The sequence below is a fragment of the Pristiophorus japonicus genome, chromosome 5, assembly GCF_044704955.1.
Source record: "Pristiophorus japonicus isolate sPriJap1 chromosome 5, sPriJap1.hap1, whole genome shotgun sequence".
NCBI classification, from domain to species: Eukaryota; Metazoa; Chordata; class Chondrichthyes; family Pristiophoridae; genus Pristiophorus; species Pristiophorus japonicus.
Window position 1 is genome coordinate 62,838,067 of NC_091981.1, and position 24,369 is coordinate 62,862,435.

Here is a 24,369-nt window from a genome sequence, read left to right on the forward strand (position 1 = left end):
TCATCCTTGCCTGGCCTCGCCGTTGTTTGCAAACCTTGTATTGATGTTGAAACCTTTCTGTTCTTGGCAGATACTGCACAACAATGTTAAGTTAAATAAAAATATTTTATGATTACTAAATTTTTTAAGACATTTTTTTTAACAAATATATAAATACCCATCTATCCCCCATCCCAACAGTGATTTTAAAAAAAATAACAGTATAACAACAACAAACTTTCAAAAACAATTATAAATAGAACAGCCACCCACCCACCCAATAGTCAACACATTTATTAATAACAATAATACAAAAAACAAAAATACAGTTCCCCCCCGCTACTTGCGGCCATATCTTGCCTTGCCTTTATCCCCTTGGTCTGAACCCCCCCCCCCTCCCACTTACACCCCCCCCCCCCCACCTTCTACCCACACCAAGCCGCCTTGTAGCAGGGCACCTTGAGCGCTGCTGCTATGTGGGGGCTGACGGTGGCAGAGTCACAATTGAGGTGGAGAGGATGTTTCCAAAGAAACGTCCTCCGAGTCAGAAGCAACTGCTTCCTCCTGACTTGCATCCGTCGACAATGGTGGTAAGGCACCTTGAGGTGCAGTGCCATATCCCAAGACCGCAGCTTGCTATCCGTGGAATCGGCTATTCTCTGCATTTCCGCAACCATCCGCGGTCAGAGTGGCAACGTGACCAGTTAACCCGCCCATTGCCTGGAGGAGCTCTCGACCAATGTCGACACTCGTCCGAGAGTTATATCATGTCTAGGTTGACATCTGCCGGTCTGGGAGCAATCCGACCTTACCAAATCAACCTCTGCGGGGTTGGTGCAGGCATTGAACCACTCTGGGTGCTCTGCTGCATGGAGCTTGGACCCACTGCTTCTTCGGTGGAGGAGGACGTGGCCACAGGTATATTAGAAGAGCCTGCTGCAGGTTCATCTTCCACCTTCTCACTGTCCACGATGGATAAAGACACTTGCACAAGCAAAGGAGAGGCTCTTGCCTCATCACCTCCAGCTACAGCCTGGGGAGCCTGCAAAACCTGGGGAGTCTGTGAAGCCTGGGGAGTCTGCAAAGCCTGGGGAGTCTGCGAAGCTTGGGGAGTCTGCAAAGCCTGGGGAGTCTGCAAAGCCTGAGCACCTAGAAAACATAAATGAGGTTCGTAGAAGAGAAAGGGATGCCAGGGTGACATGAAAATGCTTACACTATGCAGGCATATGTACGAGGAGCAACACTGTTGCTATAAATATCACTGACAGATATATCACGTAAAATTAACATCATGATAGTACAGAATCTGCATTGCATTACAATGATATTTCATGATCCCATCATTAATAACATAACATTACATCAATCATATATCATACTGAAATGGCATTAAATTACTTTAAATCACCAATGGTTTATACATTACTCACATGGCACAAGAACAGGTTCAGCACCACCATGGTGGCCGAACGATTTTGGACCCCCACTAATGCCAACACCCGCTCTTCGAGATCAGTGAGCTGGCACTGATTTGCCGGTCCTCCTCCGGTCCGCCTCTGCTCGGTGTGGTTTTTTGATAGTTTCCTCTGCAAACGTAACAAGAGCATAGCATAAGCTCATTGCCTAGGTACTATTACAGATATTAATAGATACTATTACTTATTACACAACACACAGAACAAACAGATAATCCACAATTAGTCATCGCCCTTGCTACTGTTAACGTTATATGCTAACCTTTTTGTATGCAATTGAATACATGATTATATCTACGGCCTGAGAATAAATATAATAAGATCGTGGTTAGGAACTAACACATGACACCAAGATTATCAGCTTAATTATAATCCAACAGATCTACATTTGAATTAATGAGTCATTGCATCATTATAATTATAATTATAAATGTAATAAATTTATTACTTACTCTTCCGGAACCAACAAGGTCATTCCAGCGTTTGCGGCACTGGTTTGGCTCATGGACATCGTGTGCCGCCGATGAGACGACTTCGGCGATCTCCACCCAATTTCCCATGACCACCCCAGGTCAATTGGGCCCAACGAGTTTCCACCTTTGCCTCTTCCGAAAAACGCTTGGCAATCCTTCTGCCACCCATCTCTGCCACCTCACCAAGATCACTCCCTTCACCCACCTCCTCCGCCTCTCCAAGATCACTTAACATGGCCTCTTCAATATATTCCATTATTTATTTTTAATTATTCCTCTCAAAAAACAACAGGTCCTCAATCACCAATCACCAAAACAATAGCTTTCAACACTTGACTCTCTCTCGCTCTCTCTATTTCAATTGTTCTGCGCATGTGCAGATGACCCCTGACCTCCCTAATCGCGGGAAAATTTAATCACTTAAAAAAAAACACGCATGCACAGAATGGCCATTGCTATGGACGCTGGAGGGAGTGATCTTGGTCAAAAGCCTATCCCCAGAAATGGAGACAGAGAAGTCGAGGAAGGAAAAGAAAGAGTCAAAGATGGACCATGTGAAGGTGAGGGAAGGGTGGAAATTGGATGCAAAATGAATAACATTTTCTAGTTTGGGGCGAGAGCAGGAAATGACAACAATACAGTCAACAATGTACCGGAAAAAGAGGTGAGGGAAGGGTCCCGAGTAGGACACTAAGGAGGTGGTACTCAGTAAGATAATGGGACTAAAGGCAGATAAATCCCCTGGACCTGATGGCTTGCATCCTAGGGTCTGAAGAGAAGTAGCGGCAGGGATTGTGGATTGGGAGATCCCAACAGATTGGAAAACTGCAAATGTAACGCCCCTATTTAAAAAAGGAGGCAGACAAAAAGCAGGAAACTATAGACCAGTTAGCCTAACATCTGTGGTTGGGAAAATGTTAGAGTCCATTATCAAAGAAGCAGTAGCAGGACATTTGTATAAGCAAAATTCGGTCAGGCAGAGTCAGCATGGATTTATGAAGGGGAAGTCATGTTTGACAAATTTGCTGGAGTTCTTTGAGGATGTAACGAACAGGGTGGATAAAGGGGAACCAGTGGATTTGGTGTAATTGGACTTCCAGAAGGCATTTGACAAGGTGCCACATAAAAGGTTACTGCACAAGATAAAAGTTCACGAGGTTGGGGGTAATATATTAGCATGGATAGAGGATTGGCTAACTAACAGAGAACAGAGAGTCAGGATAAATGGTTTATTCTCTGGTTGGCAACCAATAACTAGTGGGGTGCCGCAGGGATCAGTGCTGGGACCCCAACTATTTACAATCGACATTAACGACTTGGAAGAAGGGACTGAGTGGAACGTAGCCAAGTTTGCTGAAATACAAAGATGGGAGGAAAAGCAATGTGTGAGGAGGACACAAAAATATCTGCAAAAGGACATAGACAGGCTAAATGAATGGGCAAGAATTTGGCAGATGGAGTATAATGTTGGAAAATGTGAGGTCATGCACTTTGGCAGAAAAAAATCAAAGAGCAAGTTATTATTTAAATGGAGAAAGATTGCAAAGTGCCGCAATACAGTGGAACCTAAGGGTACTTGTGCATGAAACACAAAAGGATAAGTATGCAGGTACAGCAAGTGATCAGGAAGGCCAATGGTTTATTGGCCTTTATTGCAAAGGGGATGGAGTATAAAAGCAAGGAAGTCTTGCTACAGCTATATAAGGTATTGATGAGGCCACACCTGGAATACTGCGTGCAGTTTTGTTGCCATATTTAAGAAAGTATATACTTGCTTTGGAGGCAGTTCAGAGAAAGTTCACTAGGTTGATTCCGGAGATGAGGGAGTTGGCTTATGAGGAAAGGTTGAGTAGATTGGGCCTCTTCTCATTGGAATTCAGAAGAATGAGAGGTGATCTTATCATAAGAGCATAAGAAATAGGAGTAGGCCATACGATCCCTCGAGCGTGCTCCGCCATTCAATAAGATCATGGCTGATCTGATCATGGACTCAGCTCCACTTCCCCACCTGCTCCCGATAACCTCTTATCCCCTTATTGTTTAAGAAACTGTCTATTTCTGTCTTTAATTTATTCAATGTCCCAGCTCCCACAGCTCTCTGAGGCAGCGAATTCAACAGATTAACAACCCTCTAAGAGAAAAAATGTCTTCTCATCTCTGTTTTAAATGGCCGGCCCCTTATTCTAAGATCATGCCCTCTAGTTCTAGTCTCCCCTATCAGTGGAAACATCCTCTCTGCATCCACCTTGTCAAGCCCCCTCATAATCTTATACGTTTCGATAAGATCACCTCTCATTCTTCTGAATTCCAATGAGTAGAGGCCCAACCTACTCAACCTTTCCTCATAAGTCAACCCCCTCATCCCCGGAATCAACCTAGTGAACCTTCTCTGAACTGCTTTCAGCCCAGGAGAGGCGTGAGTCTGGGGCCCAGAAGAAGTGAGGGCCCAGGGGCAGCACAAGCCTGCCCACACTGCGATATGTGTGCGCACTAGGTCTGTGCAGCAGAGCTGGTCTCCAATTAGTCTTGGGTAATCCGAGCCACTGGACCAAGACCTAGCTCTGTCAAGCCCGTGTGGTGGCTGGTGTGTAACGGTCACCACATGTTAATAAAATCCAAGCACAGGCATCTTCCACTCTTCACGATGTATTCGGGATCTGGAATATTAGGTCCTTCATTGAAATACCTGTGAACTCATCCCTTTTTGACATGGAAGCAAGTCATCCTCGCTTCGAGGGACTGCCTATGATGATGATGATCCTTTCGCAAATATGGAAACCAAAACTGCAGGCAGTATTCCAGGTATGGCCTCACCAATACCTTGTATAGCTGTAGCAATACTTCCCTGCTTTTATCCCCCATCCCCTTTGCAATAAAGGCCAAGAAACCATTGGCCTTCCTGATCACTTGCTGTACCTGCATATTTATCCTTTTGTGTTTCATGCACAAGTACCCCCAGGTCCCGCTGTACTGCGGCACTTTGCAATCTTTCTCCATTAAATAATAACTTGCTCTTTGATTTTTTTCTGTCAAAGTGCATGACTTCACACTTTCCAACATTATACTCCATCTACCAAATTTTTGCCCATTCACTTAGCCTGTCTGTGTCCTTTTGCAGCTTTTTTGTGTCCTCCTCACACATTACTTTTCCTCCCATCTTTTTATCATCAGCAAACTTGGCTACGTTACACTCAGTCACTTCTTCCAAGTCGTTTATCTATATTGTAAATAGTTGGGTCCCAGCACTAATCCCTGCCGCACCCCACTAGTTACTGGTTGCCAACCAGAGAATGAACCATTTATCCCGACTCTCTGTTTTCTGTTAGTTAGCCAATCCTTTATCCATGCTAATATATTACCCCCAACCCCGTGAACTTTTATCTTGTGCAGTAACCTTTTATGTGGCACCTTGTCAAATGCCTTCTGGAAGTCCAAATACACCACATCCACTGGTTCCCCTTTATCCACCCTGTTTGTTACATCCTCAAAGAACTCCAGCAAATTTGTCAAACATGACTTCCCCTTCATAAATCCATGCTGACTCTGCCTGACCGAATTTTGCTTTTCCAAATGTCCTGCTACTGCTTCTTTAATAATGGACTCCAACATCTTCCCAACCACAGATGTTAGGCTAACTGGTCTATAGTTTCCTGCTTTTTGTCTGCATCCTTTTTTAAATATGAGGCAGTTTTCCAATCTGCTGGGACCTCTCAGAATCCAGGGAATTTTGGTAAATTACAACCAATGCATCCACAATCCCTGCCGCTACTTCTCTTCAGACCCTAGGATGCAAGCCATCAGATCCAGGGGATTTATCTGCCTTTAGTCCAATTATCTTACTGAGTACCACCTCCTTAGTGATTGTGATTGTGTTAAATTCCTCCCCCCCCATAGCCCCTAGACTATCCACTGTCGGAATATTGTCAGTATCCTCTACCATAAAGACTGATACAAAATATTTGTTCGGAGTTTCTGCCATCTCCATGTTCCCCATTACTAATTCCCCTGTCATGTCCTCTAAGGGACCAACATTTACTTTAGCCACCCTTTTCTTTTTTATATACCTATAGAAATTCTTGCTATCTGCTTGCTATCGAAATATATAAGATTATGAAGGGGCTTGACAAAGTGGATACAGAGAGGATGTTTCCACTGATGGGGGAGACTAGAACCAGAGGGCATGTTCTTAGCATAAGGGGCCACCCATTTAAAACAGAGATGAGGAGGAATTTCTTCTCTTAGAGGGTTGTAAATCTGTGGAATTCGCTGCCTCAGAGAGCTATGGAAGCTGGGACATTGAATAAATTTAAGACAGAAATAGACAGTTTCTTAAATGATAAGGGGTTATGGGAGCGGCCGGTGAAGTGGAGCTGAGTCCATGATCAGATCAGCCATGATCTCATTGAATGGCGGAGCAGGCACGAGGGTTTGTATGGCCTACTCCTGTTCCTATTTCTTATGTTCTTATGTTCTAGTACATATCCTATGAAAAGGCAGGCATAGCTAGGACCCATGCGGGTTCCCATAGCAACACTTTTAATTTGGAGGAAGTGATTGGAGTTAAAGGAGAAGTTCTTCAATGTGAGAACAAGTTCAGCCAGGCAGAGGAGAGTGGTGGTGGATGGGGACTGGTTGGGCCTCTGCTCAAGGAAGACGTGGAGCGCCCTTGGGCCATCCTGGTGGGGGATGGAAGTGTAGAGGGATTGGACGTCCATGGTGAAAAGGAGGCAGTTGGGGCCGGGAAAGTGGAAACTGCTAAAGTGACGGAGGGCATCGGAGGAGTCACAGATGTAGGTGGGAAGAGAATGGACAAAGCAATTAAAAAAATAGAGTCGAGATGGGAAGAAATAAGTTCTGTGGGGAAGAACAAGCTGAAATGATGGGTCTACCGGAGCAGTCCTGTTTGTGGATCTTGGGAAGGAGGTAGAAGCGGGCTGGGCGGGGTTGGGGAACTATGAAGTTGGTGGCTGTGGAGGGAAGATCTCCAATGGAGATGAGGTCAGTGATGGTCTGGGAAATGATGGCTTGATGTTCAGTCGGAAGTAGGAGGAGGTGTTAGAGAGTTGGCGATCAGTCTCTGCAAGGTAGAGGTCAGTTCGCCAAACAACAACAGCGCCACCCTTGTCAGCAGATTTAATGTCCCTTTGTCTCCAATGGCAGCTGGTCATTACTCTGCCATTCACACCCTATCTAGACTAATCTTTTTCTAACTCCTGGCATTAACATTTCAATTCAGCCCATCATCCCTTTTGTCTCTCTAATCTCTCCTGCCTTCCACCCTATCACAGACCTTCCCTTTTGTTCTTTCTTCCCCTCCCTCTTTCAGTGCTTCTTAAGAATATGTTCTTTTCGAACATTCGCCTGTTCTGACAAAGCGTCATCGACCCGAAACATTAACTCTGTTTTTCTTTCCACTGATGCTGCCTGACCCGCTGAAATTTCCAGCATTTTCTGTTTTTATTTCAGATTCCAGCATCTGCAGTATTTTGATTTTGTATTAATGCTTTCGTACTTGTTTAGCATTGTGTCGAGTCACATCTTTGAAGCATCTGCATTGAAGATGTTTTTCCAGTCTAGTTCTTAACTTTCTCACCCAGTCGTTGCCCATGAGAATTGATCTGTTGTAGCTTGCTACAATAATAGGCAGCTTTACTGAGTGGTCAGCCCATCCGTCTGCCCCGGTCAGTAAGGCCTCTCCACTCTCTTCCTGCCTCTTAGAAGTGGGAATGGAACTTATAGAGGGGGTGGGGGGGGGCAATTTCGGACTCTTTGTATTTCTGTATTGGCAGGACGTTGGTGAGTGAATTCCAATTCACTGAACTTCTCTCACTAACATGCTTTTGACCCAGTCTCACAGCTTTATGTTTGGTTTTGGCTTTGTGATTGTAGACCTCAGTTGCACCAGTCACTTGAGTTGGACGGAGCTCCCTAGCATTCTTGGATGCCATCTCCATAGATAGGGCAATTTTGCATGCTATGTCAGATGTTAGGTTCGGAGTGTTCAGTGTTCAGCGACTTGTGCGCGCTCATCCACCAGTACACACACAAACTTATCTTGCAACGTACAATCCAAAAATGTGCCAAAGTTACAATGCAAAGACAGGTTGTTAAGAGCTACAATGCACTCAGTGATGGTTTCACTTTGTTTTTGGTTTCTGGTACCAAACTTATAGTTCTCTGCTATTTCTAGCGGCTTTGAGTTTCTTGACTGTGTCTTCAAACGACGCATCCTTCACTTTCCCTGGCGCGTGTCAGTTTGTCAATGTTCCGTAGACATCTGGCCCGATCTCCGTTAGAAAAATTGCTTTTTTCTATTCATGAATTACTTTATTTTGAGTTTGAACATTCTCATCTGCTCCTTCGGTCTCAATAATGTTATTGGCCCTAAAAAAAGATCTCCACCCGCACAATGTAAGAACTGAATTGTTCGCGAGCTTGGTCATACATCGATGAATCTTGTAGGCTCGGCCATGATTGTCCCGATCCCGTCAAACAGTGACTCAGCACGTTACCTGTGTATGTGTGAGAATCAACGCCGCAGGTGCTGTGTATAGATACACGCAAATGTGAAGCACAGATGATTGTGCACGAGCATTAATGGTAAAACATCACAAAAATTCAGTTTAGGTGTCACAAATTCACCTTAAACTTGTCCACTCGAAGGTTGAACAATTTGTCCTTCCATGACCCCTAAAAATAGCTTTGGGATCCCATCCTCGTCACCAAAATGTAATGTACTTGGGTAGAATAAACGAAGGACAGAGACACAAATTGCCCCTTTCATTAAGGTCTATTAACATCGGAAAGCAGCGGCCACGCTGCGGAGTGCAATGGACACTGACTTTTCATGTAATATCCGCCATTATTAAAATTCCGCTCCTGGGATAACCCAGCAATGCCCCGATCTCCCCCGCCCCACCCCCCCACCACTCTGTTGCTGCCGATCCATGTTAAGTGCGTCATCACAGTGCGCACCGCTGATCTAACCCCTCCCCCCCCCCCCACCCCCCTGACGGCAACATTCCACTCTGAAAATCTTCAGCCGGCCCAGAGGTGCCAAAACCTGCTTTTTCCCGGTCGTCCAGTGAGGCTGTGGCCTCTGCAACGGCGGTGCAGCTCCCCTTGAAGGGGAAGGCACACTGCCGCTACCGCCATGTTTTTTTTTTGTCGGCCGACTGCCATGTCAGCCCAACAATTATGCCCCCAGGTTTGAACTGGCCGCCAGCAGGCAGCCTGGCAACCCCTCTTGGGTGCCCGGACGAAACATGGCCCAGTGGGCTGAAGTTTTGAAATTGCGAAGGCTCTACCCTTTTAAGTGAAGGGGAGAGCCGTGGTGTCGTGGCGCCATGATGTCGTCATCGCGGCGGCCCCTCCTCAACCCCCCCCCCCGCCCAATTTCTGCCCCTCACGTATTACCACCGCTGTGTATTTGTCCCTTTAATGTAGTCACCACCCCCATTAAGAGCGACTTTCGGATCCAAGTGAAAAAAACAAACAAATTGAATGTCGCTCAAGAGGCGACCTCAACCACCGCTGCTTAAAAGTAAGTAGCCACAATAAGAGGCAAAGAGCCTTCAGTTTTTAAATATTGGTCAGTCTTTTCAAAGGCTGTATGGGGGGAAAATTGCAGAACCCAACCCTCCGTTTCATAGCTAGCAAAGTGGATTTGGGATGACATTGCAGCATGCCCGACAGTAGGTGGCAGGCAGGCTGAATACCAGCAAACTATACTATATCTGCTGAACCTGGGAACAGATGTGAGAAAGACAGCGTATTTATCAGAAACATAACTAGGTAAGACTGTCCAACAGTACTATGTATTGGGTAGATGGCCCAAAATTGCAGGCTACTTGTCAATGTGTTCCATATTTACTGCTCACCATGTTAAGCCCTCGCACAGCAGCTATGTATGCCCCTGTAACCCCTTTGTACTAGTGTGACCATTGACTCACTGTGAGATCTGCTAGTAATACATAAAAGACAGGCCTGCACTTTTTAGAGATTAGTGAGATTGGGGAGCATTTGTCTCAGATGAGTTTTGGCAGAAGATCTGTTGTAAACTAAGTTCTTGCTGACACCTATTGTTATAACTTAATTTATTGATCTCACCTGGAAGAATGGAAAATTAGTAATTGAATATGGTTTTCAAAATGTAGTTTGCTGGTCTGATAACCAGTGTAAAGGAAAAATAGCCCTATGCAACATTTTGTGTAGATGAGGCTAACAGTGCTCACCTATATAATGGAATAAATCGGACAGCAACCTCCTGCACAGGCGTAGTTAAACACTTAGGGCTCAATTTTCCCCATTCATTTACGCCTTTTTTTTGGCGCGCGCCGTTTTCTTTGGCGTATTCATTTTTTCAAAGTTTGCCCCTGCGATCTGCGCCGGCGTAACTGATTTTTCCATGCCACTTTTTTTTACGTCATGTCTCTCATGTCTGCGCCAGTTCTTTCAATTGTTCGCAGTTTAGCCAACAATTTTTCTCTTAGGTTGGTATATTTGGCCACTCCCGAAAAACCTTCTGGTGAGTTAAGAAAACCAGTGCACATTTACAAATCTGTGCTGAAAGACACATATAAATTTATATAAACAAGTTTATAAATCGAAGGTTTTGGAGGGAGTTAAGAACACTGTCAAAATCAATAATAAAGTTCAATTTTTTTTGACCTGTCAACATAGAAGTGTAAATTTGTTGGATTTCAGAAGTTCTCTAATTTTTTAACTCACTCACACACCACCACCGAACGTCTTGAAGCAAGGCTGGAGGGTCGTATGTTTGACCGGCAGAATCGGCCCCGCAGACACAGGGGCTCGGGGCTCGGCTACAAAACAAGCCATGGGGGGAGGGGGAGGGAGAGAGAGAAGTCACAAGATTCAAGGGGGAGGGGGGCAGGGAGAGAGGAGAAGTCACAAGACCATTGGGTTTGGTCCATCCATACAGACCTGGAGAGTACAACTGTGAACCTGTGCTGCCTGCTTTCCTGCCATTTTGAGCTTCTTTCAAAGATTAAATTTAAGTATGGGGGCAATACTGAAAATGCCATACCTTGTTCGAGCTTTCTGCATCATGGTGCTACGTAGGAGACAAGTGATTCGACTTCATCGCATCAGGAACATCAGAGCCCGTAGGATGCTGGGCAGGAGGCCTTACGAGACAAGCATTCGTACCTCCACCTGAGGGATGGAGACTGTGCCAGAAGGCTGCATTTTCGCAAAGAAGTTGCAAATGAGATCTGTAGGTTGGTCAGAGCAGACTTGCAACCTAAAAGCATCAGGAGGACTGCTTTGTCAGTTGAAATTAAGGTTACAGTTGCACTTTCATTCTATGCCTCCAGATTGTTTCAAGCTACAACTGGGGATGTGTGCGCCATCTCTCAACATGCAACACATGTCTCCATTTGCCAAGGTGACGGCTGCACTGTACACGCGTAGGAATGACTTCATAAAGTTCCCCATGACCGCCCAAGCAATCCATGACAGGGCTGTGGGCTTCTCCAGGATTGCTGGCTTCCCAAAGCTCAGGGCTGCATTGATTTTTCCCACATCGCCTTGTGAGCACCTTTGAAGGATTCTGACATGTACAGGAACAGAAAAGGCTTCCATTCCATTAATGTGAAGCTCGTGTGTGACAACATGCATCATATCATGTCAGTCGATGCAAGATACCCTGGCAGCACGCATGATGCGTTCATCCTATGCGACAGTGTTATATCTGCCATGTTTCAGCAGCAGCAGAGCTGGCTACTGGAAGACAAAAGGTACGGCCTCGCCACCTGGCTCATGACACCCCTACGCGTAACCCGGACGGAAGCTGACCGCCAATACCAGATGTCACACATTGCAACACGCAGCATCATTGAGAGGACCATTGGCATCTTGAAACAGCATTTCCAATGCTTGGACCATTCCGGAGGCTACTTGCTGTACTCCCCTGAGAGTGTCGGTCAGTTCACTGTTGTGTGCTGCATGCTGCGTAACTTAGCCATCATGAGGCAGCAGCACCTGGCAGTGGAAGACCCACCTGTGGTGACAGTGGCTGATGATAATGATGTGGAAGATGCAGATGAGGAGCAGGAGGAGGAGGTCGACAAAGATGAGGAAGCCATGTAAGTGCCTGAGGCCGGAGCACGACGGCGGAGGAAGGCAGGCCATCGTGCCCCTTTAACGATTGCTGGAGCCTTGCGCCAGCAGCTCATCCATGAAAGCTTTACTGATGCCTGAGGGCTCAGCGATAACTATTCCACATGGACCATGTTTACTGTTTGGAGCTGTTCTGTAGTGCTGTGTTAAAGGAACATGATTCAGTTTTAATGTAAAATATATTTTATTCAAAAATTTACAATGTACTTAACTTTAATAAAACTTTACTTTAATTTTTGAATACCTTTATTAGACCCTCACTTAACTTTCTCTGCACTAAGGAGAACAATCCTAGCTTCTCCAGTCTCTCCACATAACTGAAGTACCTCATTCCTCGTATCACCCTGATAAATCTCCTCTGTACCCTCTCCAAGCCCTTGGCATCCTTCCTAAAATGTGGTGCCCAGAGTTGTACGCAATACTGCAGCTGGGGCCTAACCAGAGATTTGTAAAGGTTTAGTGTGACTTGCTTATTTTTGTATTCAATGCCCCTATTTACAAAGTCAATTAGTCCATATGCTTTCTTAACTGCCTAATCAACTTGCCTTGCCACCTTCAAGGATTTATGATATACACCCCCCAGGTCCCTTTGCTCTTGCACCCCCTCAAAATATTACCATTTAAATTATACTGCCTCTCCATGTTGTTTCGCCCAAAGTGCATCATTTCACACTTATCCACATTAAATTGCGTCTGCCATGTGTCTGTCCATTTCACCAGTCTGTCTATGGCCTCCTTTGTACATGAAGTATCTCCGTCTTGAAGACCTGCCATATCTAAATTTCTGTTTTCCTGGACAATCTTTGTCTCCAGTCCACCTGTGTTGGATCCCTTCTCAAATCACTGAAATTGGCTCTCTTCCAGTCAGGTATTATCACCTTTGATTTTTTCTTTGTCCCTTGCTATGACTACTTTAAACCTACTTATATTATGATCACTATTACTCAGATGTTTTCCTACAGCAACACACTCCACTTGCCCTATTTCATTCCCCAAAACCAGATCCAGCACTGCTGTCTCCCTCGTTGGACACTGATTAAAGACATTCTCCTGTTCACGTTTTAGGAAAGTATATATTAGGATAATTGAAGTTCTCTACTATTACTGCTCTCTGTTGTGTTCCTAACACAGATGAGACTGCACGCAGGGAGGTTAAAGTAACAGTGACCTCAGTCTTTATTAAGACACTCCAGAGTGAGTAACACGGCCTTAGGAGCTGGCTTATATACAGTACTCCCAAGGGATGCTGGGATCCCTTGGAACTTCAGGGGATGCACTCCCTGATGGCGGAACATTGGAGTGCATGCTTTACAGATACACAACATCACTCCCCCGCAAAGTCAAAGTGAAAACTATTTACAAGGTGGGGCAGTTGGGAGCCTTTCTTTCCCTGGTGGACCGCCTCAGTACAAATGTCTGTTCTGGTGTGTTGGCTGTGCCCTCGTTGGGCTGGTGTGCTGTTAGCCCTGCAGGGCTGCTGGGTGAGCCTGGCCTTGCTGGGCTGTTGGGCGTGATGGGTTCAATTTCCTGGTCTGGCGTGGTGTCATTGATCCTTTGAGTGTGTGTTGTGGGCTCGAAAAAGGTGCTGTCTGCTGTGGGTTGTTCAGGGCAGTCTGTGAACCGCAGCCTTGTTTGGTCCAGGTGCTTTCTACAAATTTGTCCAGTGTCTAGTTTGACTACAAACACCCTACTCCCTTCTTTAGCTATCACCGTGCCCGCGATCCACTTGGGACCATGTCCATAGTTTAGCACACACACAGGGTCATTCAGATCAATTTCCCGTGACACAGTGGCGCGACCATTGTTTACATTTTGTTGCTGTCGCCTGCTCTCTACCTGATCATTCAGGTTGGGGTGAACCAGCGAGAGTCTGGTTTTAAGTGTCCTTTTCATGAGTAGCTCAGCCGGGGGCACCCCTGTGAACGAGTGGGGTCTCGTGTGGTAGCTGAGAAGTACTCGGGACAGGTGGGTTTGGAGTGAGCCTTCTGTGACTCGTTTAAGGCTCTGTTTGATTGTTTGTACTGCCCGCTCTGCCTGCCCATTGGAGGCTGGTTTAAACGGGGCCGAGGTGACATGTTTGATTCCATTGCGGGTCATGAATTCTTTAAATTCGGCACTGGTGAAACATGGCCCGTAGTCGCTGACCAGTATGTCAGGCAGGCCATGGGTGGCAAACATGGCCCTCAGGCTTTCAATGGTGGCGGTGGTGGTGCTTCCCGACATTATTTCACATTCAATCCATTTTGAAAAAGCATCCACCATCACCAGGAACATTTTACCAAGAAACGGGCCCACATCGTCGACATGGATCCTCGACCATGGTCTGGAGGGCCAGGACCACAAACTTAGTTGTGCCTCTCTGGGCACGTTGCTCAATTGAACACACATGCTGCACTGCCGTACACAGGACTCTAAGTCAGATTCGATACCGGGCGACCACTTGTGGGATCTTGATATCGCTTTCATCATTACTATACCCTGCTGTGTGCTGTGGAGATCTGAGATGAATGTCTCCCTGCCCTTTTTGGGTAGCACTACGCGGTTACTCCACAACAGGCAGTCTGCCTGAATGGACAGCTCATCCTTTCGCCGCTGGAACGGCTTGATTAGCTCTTGCATTTCAACGGGAATGCTGGCCCAGCTCCCATGCAGTACACAGTTTTTTTTACTAGGGTGGTCCAAGTCCTAATCTGGCGGGACGTGACAGGTGATTTATTATTTTCAAACACTTCCATGACCATCAACAAGTCCGTGGGCTGCGCCACCATCAACAAGTTTGCAGGATGCGCCATTTCCACCCCCGTGGTGGGCAATTGTAGCCGACTGAGAGCATCCGCACAGTTCCCTGTGCCTGACCTGTGGTGGATGGTATAGTTATACGCTGATAGCGTGAGTGCCCACCTTTGTATGCGGGCTGAGGCATTAGTATTTATCCCCTTGTTTTCAGCGAACAGGGATATGAGGGGCTTGTGATCGGTTTCCAGCTCAAATTTGAGGCCAAACAGATACTGATGCATTTTCTTTACCCCGAACATACACGCCAATGATTCTTTCTCAATCATGCTGTAGGCCCTCTTGGCCTTAGACAAGTTCCTGGAAGCATAGGCGACAGGTTGCAACTTCCCCGCAGCACGAGTCTTTTACACGGGTTATACAATACAAGCAGCTTGTTGGAGCATAAAATGTTTCTGGCTTTCTCAAAAGCAATTACTTGTTTTTTTCCCCATGCCCAGTTCTCACCTTTATGCAATAGCACATGTAGGGGTTCTAAGAGGGTTCTTAACCCGGTAGGAAGTTACCAAAATAGTTGAGGAGTCCCAGGAACGACCGCAGTTCCGTGACGTTCTGTGGCTTGGGCGCGTTCCTGATAGCCTCTGCCTTGGCGTCTGTGGGCCGAATGCAGTCTGCCGCGATCTTTCTCCCCAAAAACTCAACTTCTGTTGCCATGAAGACGCATTTCGACCTCTTCAGCCGAACCCCTCTGCGATCCAGTCGCTGGAGGACCTCCTCCAGGCTTTGTAGGTGCTCAATGGTGTCCCGACCCGTGACCAAAATCTCGTCCTGAAAAACCACCGTGCGTGGTACCGACTTGAGTAGGCTCTCCATGTTTCTCTGGAAGGTCGCTGCAGCCGACCGAATTCCAAACGGGCATCTGTTGTAGATGAACAGTCCCTTGTGCGTGTTGATGCAGGTGAGGTCCATCGAAGACTCCTCCAGCTCCTGCGTCATGTAGGCCGAAGTCAGGTCGAGCTTGGTGAATGTCTTGCCTCCTGCCAGCGTCGCAAATAGGTCGTCTGCCTTAGGTAGTGGGTATTGGTCCTGTAGCGAGAAACGATTAATAGTTACTTTATAATCGCCGCAAATCCTGACCGTGCCATCACTTTTGAGTACTGGAATAATTGGGCTGGCCCACTCGCTGAATTCCACGGGGGAGATGATGCCCTCACGTTGCAGCCTGTCCAGCTCGATTTCCACTCTCTCCCTCATCATGTGAGGTACCGCTCGCGCCTTGTGGTGAATGGGTCGTGCCTCTGGGACCAAGTGGATCTGCAGCTTCACCCCAGAAAAGTTTCCAATGCGTGGCTCAAAAAGGGCAGGAAATTTGTTAAGAACCTGGATACATGAGGCCTCATCGACATGTGATAGTGCTCGGATTTTGCCCAGCCAGCTCCTTCCAAGCCATATGGGGCCATCGCTTGGGACAATCCAGAGTGGCAGTTCATGCATTGTGCCCTCGTAGGTGACCTTGACCATGATGCTGCCCAGGACAGTGATAAGCTCTTTGGTGTACGTTCTCAGTTTCGTGTGGATGGGGCTCAGGGCTGGCCTGAGTGCCTTGTTGCACCACAGTCTCTCAAACATCTTTTTACTCATGATGGATTGGCTAGCGCCAGTGTCCAGTTCCATGGCTACGGGTAAGCCATTCAATTTTACATTTCGCATCATAGGTGGACATTTCATCGAAAATGTGTGCACCCCGTGTACTTCAGCATCTGCTCCTCTCTCTGGGGCTCGTAATTGCTTTGGTCCACCATGGACCGATCTTCCTCTGCCACTTGGTGGTTAGCAGGTTTTGCAGAGCTTGCAGCTCGTCTGCAAGCTCGTTGGAGTTGCCCCATTGTTCCTCAGCTCTTGCAAACATATCCTTTGAAGTGGCATGATTAGGCTGAATGGAAGCCTCCACAACGCCAACAAGGTGTGAATTGTCTTTGTTGCGGACTCTGAGTCATCTGGGTCACCTGAGGCCTGCTGGCAGTTGCAGACTCGTGGGTTCTGCCCTGTACATTTCTGCTCGCAAACACAGTTCCAGTTATTTTATGAACATTGCTAGCACTTGTATGCTGAGAGATTTGTTTGGTGTTATCACTGGTGGACATAAACGCCTGTGCTATCACAATGGCCTTACTGAGGGTCGGTGTCTCTACAGTCAAAAGTTTTTGTTGAATGGTCTCATGGCCAATGCCCAGTACAAAAAAGTCTCTGAGCATTTGCTCCAGGTAGCCATCAAACTCACATTGTCCTGCAAGTCGCCTTAGCTCGGCGATGTAGCTCGCCACTTCCTGACCTTTAGATCGCTGGTACGTATAGAACCGATACCTCGCCATCAGCACGCTCTCCCTCGGATTAAGCTGCTCCTGAACCAGTGTACACAGCTCCTCATACGACTTATCTCTGGGTTTCACTGGAGCCAGAAAGTTCTTCATGAGGCTGTAGGTCGGTGCCCCGCAGACCATGAGGAGGATCACTCTCCTTTTTGCAGCGCTTCCTTCTCTGTTCAGCTCATTGGCTACAAAGTACTGGTCTATCCGTTCGACATTGGCTTCCCAGTCCTCACCCTCCGAGAACTTCTCCCGGATGCCCACAGTTTGCTGCATCTTTGCGTTGGATTTGTGTACTCGTCGCCAGTTGTTGTGTTCCTAACACAAATGAGACTGCACACAGGGAGGATAAAGTAACAGTGACCTCAGTCTTTATTAAGACACTCTAGAGTGATTAACAGTCCTTAGGGGCCGGCGTATATACAGTGCTCCCAAGGGATGCTGGGATCCTTTGGGACTTCAGGGGATGCGCTCCCTGGTGGTGGAATATGGGAGTGCATGCTTTACAGATACACAACACTCTCCATTTGGGGATCTATAGTAAGCACCCAGCAATGTAACATCTCCTTTTCTGTTCCTTAATTCTGACTAGGTTCAATCTTTGAACCTTTTATTACAGGGATGAGCAATTATTTGGGCTGGAGGGTCACTTAACAAGTTTTGGTGCGCTGTTGAGGGCTACACATCAATATTTCCCCTACATTGCGCACAAACCGCTCACCAGCTCCTGTCGCAGTAAGAGACACCACGCTGCAAATTTAAAGGGACCGCGCACGTTGGTGAGAGCAAAGTGTAAAATTGGTAAATTTGAAACAGGCCAACTGATAGTGTTGATCATCACTCCCGCTTCTATCCTCCCAATAATTTATAAACCTAAATTCAGATAGTAGTCCGATACTATATTAATTACACAAAATGTAATGTATTTTAGTAAAGTATTCCATTACTAAATGAATGAAATGATTGGTCGATCGATCGATGATATGTTGTACTGACGGTCTACGTGGCTGTTTGGCAGAGCGGGTTATCAATTTTAATATGTTAGTAGCTCATTAAGAATGATATTAACATGGGTTTTGGGATTTAACTGTTGATGCATGGGTTTCCTGTGCTTCCTCGAACTCGCCAGTGGAAGCAAGGTGAGAACAGTTGATAGGGCTGAAGAAATATTCCAATAAGTACTGAATTCTTACGGCTGCTTTCTTACCTGCTTGTAAGAAAGGCGTTTGCTCACACTACTTTGCTCTCACCAACGTGTGCGGTCCCTGTAAATTTGCAGTGTGGTGTCTCTTACTGCGACAGGAGCTGGTAACCAGTTTGTGCGCGACATAGGCTAACTAAAGAAATAAAGGACGGTATCCAATTAAAAACAAGGGCATACAATGTAGTGGGAGGACAGAAGATTGGGAAGCGTTTAAAAGCCAACAAAGAATGACTAAAAAAATGATTAAGAAAGGGAAGATAGACTATGAAAGTAAACTAGCACGAAATATAAAAACAGATAGCAAGAGTTTCTATAGGTATATAAAAAGTGGCTAGAGTAAACGTTGGTCCCTTGGAGGTCGAGACCGGGGAATTAGTAATGGGGAACATGGAGATGGCAGAAACTCTAAACAAATATTTTATATCAGTCTTTACGGTAGAGGACACTAATAATAAATTCAACAGGGGCGGAGGAACTTAACACAATCACAATCACTAAGGAGGTGGTACTCAGTAAGATAATGGGACTAAAGGCGGATAAATCCCCTGGACCTGATGACTTGCATCCTAGGGTCTTAAGAGAAGTAGCGGCAGGGATAGTGGATGCATTGGTTGTAATTTACCAAAATTCCCTGGATTCTGGGGAGGTCCCAGCTGATTGGAAAACTGCAAATGTAACGCCCCTATTTAAAAAAGGAGGCAGATAAAAAGCAGGAAACTATAGACCAGTTAGCCTAATATCTGTGGTTGGGAAGATGTTGGAGTCCATTATTAAAGGAGCAATAGCAGGACATTTGGAAAAGCAAAATTCGGTCAGGCAGAGTCAGCATGGCCTTATGAAGGGGAAGTCATGTTTCACAAATTTGCTTTAATTTTTTGAGGATGTAACGAGCAGGGTGGATAAAGGGGAACCAGTGGATGTAATGTATTTGGACTTCCAGAAGGCATTTGACAAGGTGCCACATAAAAGGTTACTGCACAAGATAAAAGATCATGGGGTTGGGGGTAATATATTAGCATGGATAGAGGATTGGCTAACGAACAGAAAACAGAGTCGGGATAAATGGTTCATTCTCGGGTTGGCAATCAGTAACCAATGGGGTGCCGCAGAGATCAGTGCTGGGACCCCAACTAGTTACAATCTATATTAACGACTTGGAGGAAGGGACTGAGTGTAACGTAGCCAAGTTTGTCGACGATACAAAGATGAGAGCAAAAGATATGTGTGAGGAGGACACACAAAATCTGCAAAAGGACATCGACAGGCTAAGTGAGTGGGCAAAAATTTGGCAGATGGAGTATAATGTTGTGAGGTCATGAACTTTGGCAGAAAAAAAAATCAAAGAGCAAGTTATTATTTAAATAGAGAAAGATTGCAAAGTGCTGCAGTACAGCGGGACCTGGGGGTACTTGCGCATGAAACACAAAAGGATAGTATGCAGGTACAGCAAGTGATCAGGAAGGCCAATGGAATATTGGCCTTTATTGCAAAGAGGATGGAGTATAAAAGCGGGGAAGTGTTGCTACAGTTATTCAGGGTATTGGTGAGTCCACACCTGGAATACTGCGTGCAGTTTTGGTTTCCATATTTACGAAAGGATATACTTGCTTTGGAGACAGTTCAGAGAAGGTTCACAAGGCTGATTCCAGAGATGAGGGGGTTGACTTATGAGGAAAGGTTGAGTAGGTTGGGCCTCTACTCATTGGAATTCAGAAGAATGAGAGGTGATCTTATCGAAACATATAAGATTATGAGGGGGCTTGACAAGACGGATGTTTCCGCTGATAGGGGAGTCTAGAACTAGAGGGCATAATCTTAGAATAAGGGGCCGCCCATTTAAAACAGAGATGAGGAGAAATTTCTTCTTTCAGAGGGTTGTGGATCTGTGGAATTCGCTGCCTCAGAGAGCTGTGGAAGCTGGGACATTGAATAAATTTAAGACAGAAATAGACAGTTTCTTAAATGATAAGGGAATAAGGGTTATGGAGAGCAGGCAGGGAAGTGGACCTGAGTCCATGATCATATTAAATGGCGGAGCAGGCTCGAGGGACCGTATGGCCTACTCCTGCTCCTATTTCTTATGTTCTTATGTACTTGTGCTGGAGGGGTGACCTTCATTACTCTAGAGTTGTTATTTCTCTAACTTTTTCCAGTTCTGACGAAGGGTCATCGACATGAAACGGTAACTCTGTTTCTCTCGCCACAGATGCTGCCTGAACTGCTGATTATTTCCAGCATTTTCCGTTTTTATTTCAGATTTTCAGCATCCGTAGTATTTTGCTTTTTTTTTTATGAGTGAGTGTTGTATGCTATATAGCTGTGTAATATTTAATTCTGTCACCAGATAGCTGGGAGGTCCACATCTCCCCATCTCCAACGGCCAGGCACGCCAAAACCCAACTATTTATAATCTATATAATGACTTGGATGAAGGGACCAAGTGTAATGTCGCCAAATTTGCTGATGATACAAAGATAGGTGGGAAAGCAAGTTGTGAAGGGGCTACAAAGAATCTGCAAAGGGATTATAGATAGGTTAAGTGAATGAGCAGAAATTTGGCAGATGGAATATAATGTGGGAAAATATGAGGTTATCCACTTTGGTAGGAAGAATAAAAAAGCAAATTATTATTTAAATAGAGAGAGACTACAGAATGCTGCGGCACAGAAGAATCTGGGGGTCCTTGTACAAAAAGTTAGTATTCAGGTAAAGCATGTAATTAGGAAGGCAACTGGAACGTTGGCCTTTATTGCAAGGGGAATGGAGTATTAAAATAGGGAAATCTTACGACAGCAGAACAGGGCGTTGGTGAGACCACACCTGGAGTACTCCATACAGTTTTGGTCTTATTTAAAGAGGGATTTACTTGCATTGGAACCAGTTCAGAGAAGGTTCACTAGGTTGATTCCTGAGATGAAGGGGTTGCGGCCTATACTCATTGGAGTTTAGAAGAATGATATTCTGAGGGGGCTTGACAGGGTAGATGCAAAGAGGATATTTCCACTCGTGGGGGAATCTAGAACTAGGGGCCATAGTTTCAGAATAAGTGGTCACCCTTTTAAAACGGAGATGAGGAGAAGCTTCTTCTCCCAGAGGGTTGTGAATCTTTGGAATCTTTGGAATTCTCTATCCCATAGAGCTGTGGAGGCTGGGCCATTGAATATATTTAAGGTGGAGATAGACAGATTTTTGAATGATAAAGGAGTGAAGGGTTTTGAGGAGCGGGCAGGAAAGTGGGGTTGAGGCCAAGATCAAATCAGCCATGATCTTATTGAATAGCGGAGCAGGCTTGAATGGCCAAATGGCCTACTCCTGCCCCATTTCTTATGATGTTATGTTCTTGAATGTCAAGGGCTCATGGTTAGACTCTCGCTTGTTGGAGATAGTCATTGTCTGGCACTTATGTGGCGCAAATGTTGCCTGCCACTTATGAGCCCAAGCTTGAATGTCGGCAGGTCTTGCTGTATGCGGACATGGATTACTTCATTATCTGAGAAGTAACGAATGACACTGAACACTATGCAATCGTCAGCTAACATCCCCACTTCTGACCTTATGATAGAGGGAAGGTCATTGATGAAGCAGCTGAAGATGCTTGTACCTAGGACACTGCCCTGAGGAACTCCTGTAGCGATATCCTGCAGCTGAGATGATTGGCCTCCAACAACCACAACCATCTTCCTTTATGCCAGGTATGACTCCAGTGGAGAGTTTTCCCCCTGATTCCCATTGACTTCAGTTTTACTGGGGCTCCTTGATGCCCCACTTGTCAAATACTGCCTTGATGTCCAGGGCTGTCACTCTCACCTCACCTCTGGAATTCAACTCTTTTGTCCATGTTTGGACCAAGGCTGTAATGAGGTCTGGAGCCGAGTAATCCTGGCGAAACCCAAACTGAGCACTTTGCTGATGATTGATGGGGCGATAATTGGCTGGATTGGATTTGTCCTGTTTTTGTGGACAGGACATATCTGGGCAGTTTTTCACATTGTCTAATAGATGCCAGTGTTGTAGCTGTACTGGAACAGCTTGGCTAGAGGTGCAGCTAGTTCTTAAACACAAGTCTTCAGCATGACAGCCGAGATGTTGTCGGGGCCCATAGCCTTTGCTGAGTCCAGTGCGCTCAGCCGTGTCTTGATATCACGTGCAGTGAATCGAATTGGCTGAAGACTGGTTTCTGTGATGGTGGAGACCTCAGGAGGAGGCCGATATGTATTGTCCACTCAGCACTTCTGGCTGAAGATGGTTGCAAATGCTTCGGCCTTGTCTTTTGCAGTCACGTGCTTGACTCTGCCATCATTGAGGATGGGGATATTCATGGAGTATCCTTCTCCTGTTAGTTGTTTAATGGCCCACCACCATTCACGACTGGATGTGGCAGGACTGCAGAGCTTTGATCTGATCCGTTGATTATGAGATCATTTAGCCCTGTCTATAGCATGCTGCTTCAGCTTTTTAGCATGCATGTAGTCCTATGTTGCAGCTTACCCAGATTGGTACCTCATTTTTAGGTATGCCTGATGATGTTCCGGGCATGCTCTTCTAAACTCCTCATTGAACCAGGGTTGGTCCCCTGACTTGATAGTAATGGTAAGTGAGGGATATGCTGGACCATGAGGTTACAGATTGTTGTGGAATAAAATTCTGTTGCTGCTGATAGCCCACAGCGTCTCATGGATGTCCATTTTTGAGCTGTTACATCTGTTCTGAATCTATTCCATTTAGCACGGTGGTAGTGCCACACAACTCAATGGAGGCAGGGCTCTCACCTGCTTCCTCACGAACTCATTGGCGGTGTGGCTCAGCTGGAAAACGCTTTCGTCCATCCTCTTTGGTGAAAGTTTTGAACGCGTCGACCCTGCTCTCCACCTCCTGCAGGTCGAGGGAGCTCTGCGGGGTGCTGAGCGTCAGGAAGAAGTTGCCCCCCACCATGTCGTCCTTCTTGGCTTTCCTTTTGCCCTGCTTCCAAGCCTTCTCGTCGTTGCAGGTGAGGAAGTGCTGGAAGGCGTCGCAGCGGGCCAACACCGGATGGCTCGACATGTGGTTCATCCACAGGGTCAGCACTTTCTTCTGCTTGGAGATGAAGTCCTCCTCGAAGCGGCTGGTGGCTTGCTTCTCGGAAATGAGGGGCACTGAGATGACAGGGAACTTCTCCACCGGCCAGCCGTACAGCCAGTCGAAGTAGCGCTGGTAGACCAGGCACTAGGTGTGGCTGGGCACCAGGCAGTATGAGATGTAGCTCTCGATTCCCTTGAACTTGGTCTGCTTGGTGGGCTCGTCGATGGAGCAAGCGAACGGGTAAGGGTTCTCCTGCCACTCGGGGCCATGTGGGCCGGCCGCCACGGAGATCTTGTCGCTGTCCTTGACGAAGCTGGCCGCCTCACCCAGGATGAACGTCTCGCCACCCGACTTGACGAAGGTGGAGAAGCGGTTGAGGTTCCTGCTGACTGTGGCCGTGCTCTTGGAGGAGGAGGCGACGGCCGAGGAGGAGGAGGACACCGATCCCCCGACATTCTGGCCATCGGCCCCTGTGCTCACTCGATAATGACCCACCCTGTTGAAATCCAAGAACCTGCCGCCGCTGCCGCCTCCCCCGCTCCCGCCGCCCCCGGACAACGGCTCGTCCGCCACCGTCGAGTTATCGTCCTAGTCGTCGTCCCAGTTGTCTTCATTGCCGCTGCCCGACGCCTGGTGCTGCAGCCCCACCAGGACCAGCCCCCCGAGGTTGCTGCCGTCGCCCGTTTGGGTGAGAGGTGGGGGACGGCAGTAGCCGCCAGTCGGCACGTTGGCATAGCGGGAGGTGGGGGGCTCAGTGGCACTGGCACCAACAGCGGGTGCAGCTCCCGGCCCGCAGGATCTGCACATGCAAGGCTGGGAAGAGGCTCCTCTGACCATGGCTGTTGGCCCCCTCCAGCCAGCACCTCGTCCTCCCGCACTGAGATCTCGCCCGCATTCTCGCTCTGGAAATCGTACAGAGCCTGAGCCTGGCGTGCCAT

At 46.7% G+C, this 24,369-nt stretch overlaps 1 pseudogene; it reads right to left on the reverse strand.

Moving 5' to 3' along the window:
• Positions 1-24,369, reverse strand: LOC139264080 (sorting nexin-18-like; annotated as a pseudogene).